The 9,527-nt window shown below is 41.1% G+C and overlaps 1 protein-coding gene across 6 annotated transcripts in view; it reads left to right on the top strand.

Annotated features, from left to right (window-relative positions):
- The first annotated feature begins 3,945 nt into the window (after positions 1-3,945).
- Positions 3,946-9,527, top strand: part of LOC102289180 (disks large-associated protein 1) — a 168,299-nt gene continuing 162,717 nt past the window's right edge. For 3 of the 6 annotated variants that reach the window (XM_042214560.1, XM_042214559.1, XM_042214561.1), the window contains exon 1: positions 3,947-4,170. The gene's annotated coding sequence lies outside the window, so the exon portion shown is untranslated. Of the gene's footprint in view, positions 4,171-9,527 lie in introns of all 6 variants that reach the window. The other 3 variants (XM_014329567.2, XM_042214562.1, XM_042214563.1) reach the window with 3 other exon arrangements.

Raw genomic sequence — 9,527 nt, 5'->3', positions numbered from 1 at the left:
TCCAGATGACCTGAGGGATCTGGAAGGTTCATACTGGGTCAGGAGGTACATTTAGTATCATTATTACATCAATATTGATTGTAAATAAGGTTAGCACGTTGTTAAAGCAGGCCATACAAAAGGCGTCATACGTTTTGGCTCGATGGCGAACCTTTGGCTGCTCTGGTGGGGGGTTTATGGGGGACAAAAAGGGATTGGGCCGGGGAGTAGATCTGAGGGAGAAAGGGAGGGGGAGGAGGGTGATGACTTGTCAGGGGTTTGGGGGACTGGGGAAGGTCGTGGTCCCTGGTCCTGGTCGTTGGTGTTGTTGAGAGAGGTGGAGACAAATAGGGACCCCTCTTCTTGCCTCAGATGTCTCACCTTTCTGAAGCTCATCCCAGGTGGGGGCAGATGAGGCTCCTCCTCAAGGTTTCTGCTGGGCTTTGTCTGTTCTTGGAGTACTGTTTGTTCCTCTTTATGAGATAACTCCTCATTTATCTCAGCCTTGGCACCAAGCACAGATGGATGACGTATGGAATAAAACAAGTTGGAGGTGAACAGTTTCACCCCTGACTTGTTAAAATTAAATCCATTTGCTTTAAACAGATGCCTGCGTTCCCAAAAAATATTAAAGTTGTTGATAAAATGCACTGAGTGGTCAGCACATGCTGATATAAGCCATTTATTCAGTGCAAACAACCTCGTCTCCTCCTCTGACGGGCGGTACAGGTCCACTGATGAATACAGCTGCATTCAGAGAGTTTACAGTATTTAATAATCCAGTAAAGTCCCGTTTCAGAACCTCCGTCTAATAAATGTATTACCTGTATAAGAAAAAGCATCATGTAAACAAATAATAACCTAACAGTAACTGTTATGCTTGTTGTAGCTGTTAGCTAAAAATATGATCGATTGTTTCCAGTAGAATTCCAAAATTGTCATCCTGTACCCTCTCAGAGCCCCGTATGCTTGCAGAGACCCCTACAGTAGGGAAATATGCAAAAGAATGTCCAAAACCATTGTATTTCAGGTTTATTTATGTCTTACGCAGCATCCCAACTCTTTAGCTAACTTAATAACTTTAGCTAGCTAAGTGAATAGTTGGTGACTAGTTAGTCTTATTCATTAGTGCAGCATTACTGGCCAAATCTGGCAGGACCAGGCAGACCCGGGGTTCTCGGGGCTGGCGGAGTACTTCCGCCTGTTGGTGCCTGGGTTTGCGGACCTGACCAACCCCAAGGGCCGTCTCACTTCCTTTTTGGTCTTGGGGCGCAGGCAGGATGCGATCGCTGCTGTTTTCTCTGCCCACCCCACAAGTGGTACCCCAGATACTGTACCTCCCTCCATCCAACTGCACACTCACTGTGCATCATTGCTAACTAGCTAGCAACAAGCCTGTAATACAGTATAGTAACGACTAATAGCAAACAAATTAACAACAGAGTGATGTTAGATGTTGTAGAACTATAAGATGATTAGCAGTGTTTCTTTTTCATAATAGCATAATTTAACGAGTCGTCAGATGAAGTAAACCCATCTGCAGATAAAATGGAGTGTAAATAAAAGTGTAGGGGGGCATGTTTGTGGACATGTCCAGCAGGTTTGTGGGCAGGAGCGTGACACAGCCAGTCCACCTCAAGTCACTACTGCAGAAACTGGCTCTAAAATTATAACATGGCAGCTCCCACAAGCAAGAAATTTTAGGCTTCCTTTTTTGTACAATAGGAGCCAGGTGCAGCCAGGTCGTCCGTCTTTTCTACAGTCATTGGTCCTTGCTAAGAGCGAAAATTATGCATAATGCAGCTGTTTTCATCCAGGATGCAGTTTCCACTATACCACTGTGCTTTTGTCCTCTTGTGCAAAAAAGTGAAAAATAAAGCTATGTCCATATCCATGCTGTAGACTGTGCCACTATTATCCACACAAACTGAATTCAGCTAACTGTAGAGCAAGTGCGACTGGAAGCGATAAGCGGGTTCCAGACAAGCAGAGTAACAATTCCAAGGAATTTGATTATTGGGAACTGGTTCTCTACAAGAACGATTCCCATCCCTAACGATGTTAGAATTAACACGTTTTAGGAGAACCTGCCCTATTTAGCTTACCTCTTTCAGGTATATTTATTAATTGTTTTATTCTTTTGGTTTGTTTTTAGAAAAATAAATATGTTTTGTAAAATTCCGTCTATGACTCTTGTGATTTTTGTTCTATCCTTTATATGATGCAGGAAAGACACACAGATACTTTTCTGAGACAAGGCTTATGGAGCAAATACTGCAAATACCTCAGAAAGCCCCATCTGATTCTGCATAAGGACAGCAGACTCCAGAGCATGAAGTATAACTCTTTCACAAACATTAAACATCTCGAACAAATGAGTATCTTCATAGAAACCATTTACAAATCATAATCAAACATTCACATGTACACTGCTGTACACAAGCAGATGGAACAATTGAATTTAAGATGAGTTAGGAAATATAATATTGGACATTTTTATCCCATCTTACATATATAACATGACTGAACACAGACAACAGTGCTGCTGTAGGTAAATTAAACCGTTCTATTGCATGCCATAACATGTGATAAACTTGGTTAATAGTAAAAATTAATTAGATGTTGATTATGCAGTTACGCAATATTTCTTTAAAGTTTATTGACTATGAGTTTAATTCAAAACGCTTAAGGTTACTTGGCAAAGGTGTCTTTGTGTCATTAGCATTCATCACATAAGTTAGCACTGGTGGTGTTGATTTACATGTTATTATGTGTTTACTGTGCTAGTGTTACTTTTTTTCCTGTGTTTTTCCATTGCCAGTATAACCTGATGTTTCTAATTTGTGTTGTACAGTTATTTCATTTTTAACCTTAATTTATATTTTATTCCTTCCTAGTTAAATTTACCCTTTTTAATTTTTCATATTTATTTCCTATCTTATTCATAGCCTTTCCTTTTTTGTTTTCTTTAGGTCACGAGCAGTTGTCCAAGCATTTCACTACATATCGTACTGTGTATGACTGTGTACGTGACAAATAAAATTTGAATTTGAATTTGTTTTATATGGAAATGATGAAATAATTTGTGCCCACATCCATTTAAGGGCTAAAAATGAAGCCAAAACCAAGCTTGTCTGCGTTTAAGATTTCACCAACATGTGAATATCGCCAGCAGACTATAAACAATTATAGCTCACCATTAGCGGTTTTGGCAAAGAAAGACAGACAACCATTTAGTTTATCACTTAAAAGAGCAGGTGAACAACTTCATTTAAATTGGTTATATGTCTGTGTGTTTACAGTAATGAACAAGAGCTCCATTGCATTATACTCAATACATGAAAATGATATACCTCACGCATAATTTTTGTGTACCTCCAAATTTATACATAAAGACATTTCTATGATAAACTGATACAGCAAAATGAGAAATTGCTGCATATAGTTTAGTAGAAGGCTGGAAATGGAGTCTCTGCTCAAAATTACATTGAATAAAAACCTTATCAACACACTAAGATTCCTGTTTTCCTTTATCTTAACCCTCAATTCTCCAAGTCCCTTTTCCCCCGGAGTTAAGTTTGTTGCAGTAACAAAATTGCACTTCCTTTCTGTTTCAAAATAAAATACACATGATTGTATTTACATAAATGTATGCTGTATCACTATCAGAAAAAGACTCAAATATTTTGGACTGATTTTGAATTATTGATTGCAGTAGTCACTGTTGGTGTCACATGGTTGCCAAAGGCTAGATATGCTGTTTAGGGCATTTACACGTTAAAAAAAGCAGATCTGCATTAGGTGTATATGAAACAGTTCGAACACATGTCTGCCTGGAGGCTCGTATATAACGACACCTCTGTCAAAGGATGACCTGAGGATAGTACAGAAAGACCCCAGTCTAATTTTGGTAGGTAAGCCATTAATTCATTAAAACTTGCTGTAACCCGCCGGTCTTCCGGTGTCATTCTGGCTGCCTGTTGGTAATTTATCGTTTGCGGACGGCTGTCTTGCGCCACCCGTGCCCCCACATCCACGCTCACGCAAAAACGCACATCCAAGCGAGTCACACACATACACACACATTCCACCGGTGACTCTGTAGTCATCGCTTTGCTTCCAGATACCGACGTGCTTTTGGATTTAGCAGCCGGTGCGTCCTTTCAGCGATGGTGTAAGGAGCTGCCAGAGGTAAGATGTGCTTTAATTGATAGATTCAGGTTGGAGCGCGTGACAGGATACAACAGTTTATCAATACATCCGCTACCTGTTTTGGAATGAGTCACACCGGTAACAGAACGATACCCGGTGATACCTTTAGACGCGCTTCGTAATGTGACAGCTGTCATTAACAGCCGTATGCTTCACATTTATTTCGCCCTGAGCTGCAGCGGCGTTAATGGAAGATCCAGCGGCAGCCCTGAGAACGTGCCAGGCTCGCGCGTGGGAATGTATGCTGCTGTCGCCTTTCAAATTGTCGGCTGATTTGAGGTGGTATTGCTCTGTTCTTAAGCTGTCAAATCCTTAACATATTTTGACGAAAATCTTCGATGTGTTCAGCAGAAATCGGTTAAATGTCTCCACGCAACGCGTCATCAATATCAGTGCAAGTCAAAGTTTGTGGATGTGATCGGCGCCGAGCCGCTAGCAAAGAAAATAGTGCTGACAAGAAGCCAGTGGAGCTAAAGAGAAGGTGTGTCGAAATTTGAAGGATTTCCCCAAAGAGATTGTGAATAATAAGCTAGGGTATTGCGGGGGGGCTGTGGGCTTCAAAAGACACATAACGAATGACTGGACATGTAATGTGGCTTTCGCTCTGTGCCAGTCAGACATAACTGATGAAGGAATACCTCGATGCTGTTGGACTGGATGTGCCTGTGCAGACCGCACTGGCACAGCTGGATGGAGGTTTTTGTGGAGAAAAGCAGTCAAGGTTACGTTGGCCGAAAATGAGCTTATCTCGACATTAAATGCAAAGGTTGATGAGATGTCAGACGTGCTGTATGTTGCAGTCTCATGCGGGGATGTACGCACTGTATCTTCCGCTCCAGTGAGGAGTTGTGAGCTCAGAGGAGCTATGTCAGTTGTCGCCTGTGGCTGAGGATGAGAGGACATGCAGATCCAGCATGTTTCTAATTCAAGAAGACCAACTGGTAGGCTAATGATAACAGTGTGGGCAGTGTGAGTGTCAGCTCTGAAAGGATTATTTTATCGTGATTATTCTCCCACACAATGTGGAAATCTCAGTTATGCAGTACAGTCATTTCTTACAGAAGTGACTTAGACAAAACATCAGACACAAAATTTAGTTTACCCTCTCTCTATTTATACATTCAGCATAAGAAGAAAGCGTTGATATTCCACACAATAACACATTGTAAATGCATAATTATCTGATAGGGAGGGTGGAAGCAGCATTTGCTATTCATTGGCATTATTAACAAGAATCCTGTGACAGTGTTTGTAATTGTGTAATGATTTCAGTTCAAGGCGTTTTTGCAAAACTCAACACAGTATGAGGATGTGCTCCAGCTTTATGCCACTGTACATTAAACGTTAGGGTTTTATAGCGTCCAACTCCATTAGAAAGGTTGATTTTGCACCAGAATAAAAAGCATCTCTTTTAAACATAGAGTAGCTGCAGTGGTTAGCAGTGTTGCCTCACAGGAAGATGGTTCCTGGTTCAAATCTCCTGGGGGGGGGTTGCTTTTCAGGTATTCCAGCTTCCTCCCACAGTTAAAAGATGTGTGTGCTTGGACAATATTTTCTTTATCAACTTCATTAGTTTAATCACATCTGGAGCCTTTAAAAATAATAATATACAAAGTAAAGACTACTCTTTTTTAAGTTAAAACACATGTAAATGCATATTTATTGGCTGTCCCCGATCTTGTTCTCTTGACCGGTTGTCAACATATTGAAGCTAAAGAAACTGAACTTTAACACTAAAAGATGCCCTCTGCTACCCTTCGTGATTAACTATTACTCTGAGAGCCAGATGTCACCAGCACCAAGACAAATACAAGCAAGTCCTGTTACTAAGCAGCCATGTTGAAATACATCTTTGCTCATATTTGGAAGCAACATCTGAATTAACTTTTATTTCAGTGGTCAAGGAGACATAAAAACTACATATACAGAACATCCAGCAAAATATGATTGATGCTTTCGTTTTAGAATTCTAATCTCAATTCAGATTTCTTTGAGTGACATGCCACTCTGATAACATCTCTGCTGCTACCCAGGACCTGCTCCTGTAGCAGTGGCTTGGATACACTTGGCCCTGTAACAGACATAACGGTCCACAGCATTCAATGGACACACATGCAGAAGTTGCAGTAAGCTGCAGGACCTGCAGAGAGATATTTTATTTCAAGTAAACATGAAAATAATCAGGCAGACATTACGAACACATTTACATATAAATACATATTAGCCATCTAGCTTAATCATTTCTGGCATAGAAGGACCCTGAAATGTACGTCATACCTTCCTTGCACAATAGTAACTTCTTAGCTTTAAATAAATGATCTCCCCTGTTGGTACTGCAACTTCTGTGTGTGAGTACATTTCACGCTTTGGAGAGGCAAAGTGTGAAATGGACACAGTGGACTGGCGCGTCTGACATGACATGCTTTGCTGTGATATTGTGTTGAAACTGTACCAATGTTGAATAACGTGGAATGTCATGCAGGCCATCTACTAATCAGAAGTTTAGTGTTTGGATCCCAGTCTGCATGCCGACATGCAAACCCCCCCACATAGTAAGGAGGTCTGGCCCGGATGTGGTATCAAGCCGGCACTGCTGGCTGACTTCTGACATGATAAGACGTATGCCATCCAGATATGGGCTAGGCCTGGCATAGATGGCACTGTTTATGTGATGGCATGCCACATCTGGCTTGATTGTGCTTTGGTTTATGTGGCCCAGGCTCATAGAAAACAGGTCTGGCCCGGATCCAGCATCAAGCTGGCACTTCTGACTGGCTGGTGTCATGGCAGGGTGTATGTCAACCAGATGTGGGCCAGGTCTGGCAATGATATTTATGTTCCTATTTTCCTATTTTAGGTAGAAGACCAAAATGCCATGTTGCAATACTATACTGCTATGGTAGCCAACGTTTCTAATGCAGGTTTGACAGGTTTGTGAGTGTAAACTTTATCCAAAACCTAGTGAGGGTTTACTCATGTGTACCACTGGTTGGCTGTAGCTCAGGAGGTAGAGCAGGTCACCCACTGATCGAAAGGTTAGTGGTTTGATCCCTGGGTCCTCTAGTCTGCGTGAATGTGTGTGAATGTAGTTAGGAAGCACTCAGTTTAGAGAAAGTGTGTGAATGTGGCATGTTGTATAGAGCACTTTGAGTAATCTGGGAGACTAGAAAAGCGCTATATAAGAGTCAGTCAATTCACTGTCTGAACAGAGTTTTTTCACGTTACTTTTGCACTGTTTTGCATGTTCTGGCGCATGTTGTTATTACATGGCTTGATTAAGGTACACATTAGACTGACATCTGATGCCAGAGCTGAAACTGTTCTGGGCCAGCACAGGGCCAGCAGTGTGTCTGCAACTGGCCCGTGGGTGCACAAAACTTACATAGGCCCACATACCGCAAAGAATGACGGCCCTTTGGTGGCCCACATCTGGTTTGCCAGATGTGGCCCACACATGGACCAGCACAGGACCACCAGTCCAACTGGCAACTGGCCTTGTGCTGGCCCATGTGTGGGCCACATCTGGCAAACCAAATGACTCAAATGATTCTTTTAAGTGCCATGATCACAGTTGAAATCTGCATGCATGACTGCATGACAGTCGTGCAAGCCAACGGGGCCTTGTGCTGACTTAAGTGCCTCCATGATCTAAACTCAGGCTACATCTATGGGGTGGCTGTAACTCAGGAGGTAGAGCAGGTCATTTACTGATTGGAAGGTTGGGTGGTTCCCAGTATTCAAGTAGCCAAGTGTCCTTGGGCAAGATACTAACTCCATTGGAGTATGAATGTGTGTGAATATTAGCTTAAGAGAACAAAGTGCTTGGGTGAATGCAGCATGTATAGAGTGCTCCAGGAGAGTAGAAAAGCGCTATAAGAATCAGTCCATTGGCAGCTAGAGCTCGAACAATAAAGGAATTCTAAGATTGTTATCTATGCACAATATTTTGTGATTAAAAATTATATAAATTGGTCTAAATCTTTTCAGACAAATGGAAAACAAGCAAAGTGTGTTTTCAGGTAGTATGATTTAAACATTGTTTACTGTTAAAGGTCAAGGAATACCTGTTGCCAACAGGGCTGTTGAAGAATGCCTTCTGGTGCACATTATTAATCTCAAAACATCACACAGAAACAAAATTGTGTGATGAGTAGTTTGAAAGAAAAACCCCATATTCATTTGTGTTTTGGAGATGAACTAAAACTTTTGTTTTTGGACAGGGATGGTGACAGAAAATCTTTTTCCAGTTCCCGCTAACCTAACTCACTCAGCTGTGTTTGTGGATGCAGTCAACAAATCACAGTGACACATTACATTGCAGTGTCCTTAAGCTCTTACTGCTGCGTATTAAGAGCTTAAAAATAGCTAAAATTAACAGTCTTTCTTGTGTTGATCACCTGCAAGCATTGTGCATTGACCAGTCACACAAATGCAAGACAAGTGGATTAGATGTAATGTGAACTTACTGTACAGTTTATTGTGTTGCTGTGGGGAGAAATCAAATACATACTGCTGTCATAAACTATAATATGCTAGCTGAGATTGACGCTGTATTCTGTTAATCTATCCTTGCTCTGGACACATGATCTGTTTTGTAAAGAATGATTTACAGTGTGGATTCTTACTAATGCAGGTTTGATTTGGGTCTGGTGAACTCAAAGCTCACGGTCAGAATCTGTCACACAGGGTAAAGTGGAAGAAGCACAGCCTTGAAATTCTTTTTCTTATATAGTCATCATCCTTTTCCCCCCTCTTGCACTCTCTGCGCCTCTCTCTTTCCCACTAATGCACAAATGGACGTAAATGTCAGAATCATTTGGTCTAACCATGTTTTTGGTCATCATTTCAAAGTCCTAGCCTTGCAGTCAATGCAGCACTCATTCGACACAATGTGTTAGAGGCAGTAAAGTGTGTAGTAATGCAGAACTTTTTCTGAGCATTATCAAGCTTCTCTGTTTTTTCCAAGTACTTCCTGTGACTCACGTTCAGATTCATTTCTCTTTTCTGTGACTGTTAAAGAAACCTCAGATGAAGTTTGGATGTTCAGTGGCCAGTTTAATAAGTAAAAGAAAAGAAATCTGATACAACACTGTAGCAAAGCTGACAAAGAGTTAGAGATCAGTTGAGACTGCTCAAAGAAGTTTCACACTCAAAAATGACCCCATGTTATTTGACTGTTATTTAAAGCCTATAGTGTATATAGTTCTGTGTTACATCTTTAGTCTTAGTTCAGTTCATTACCACAAAATCTTCTCTTCATTTTGGAATTCAATTCAATTCAATTCAATTTTATTTATATATCGCCAAATCACAACAAAAGTCGCCTCAAGGCGCTT

The sequence above is a fragment of the Haplochromis burtoni genome, unplaced genomic scaffold (assembly GCF_018398535.1).
Source record: "Haplochromis burtoni strain Fernald_Lab_line unplaced genomic scaffold, NCSU_Asbu1 Contig_587, whole genome shotgun sequence".
Lineage (NCBI taxonomy): Eukaryota > Metazoa > Chordata > Actinopteri > Cichliformes > Cichlidae > Haplochromis > Haplochromis burtoni.
This window is presented reverse-complemented; position numbering and strand designations above follow the sequence as displayed.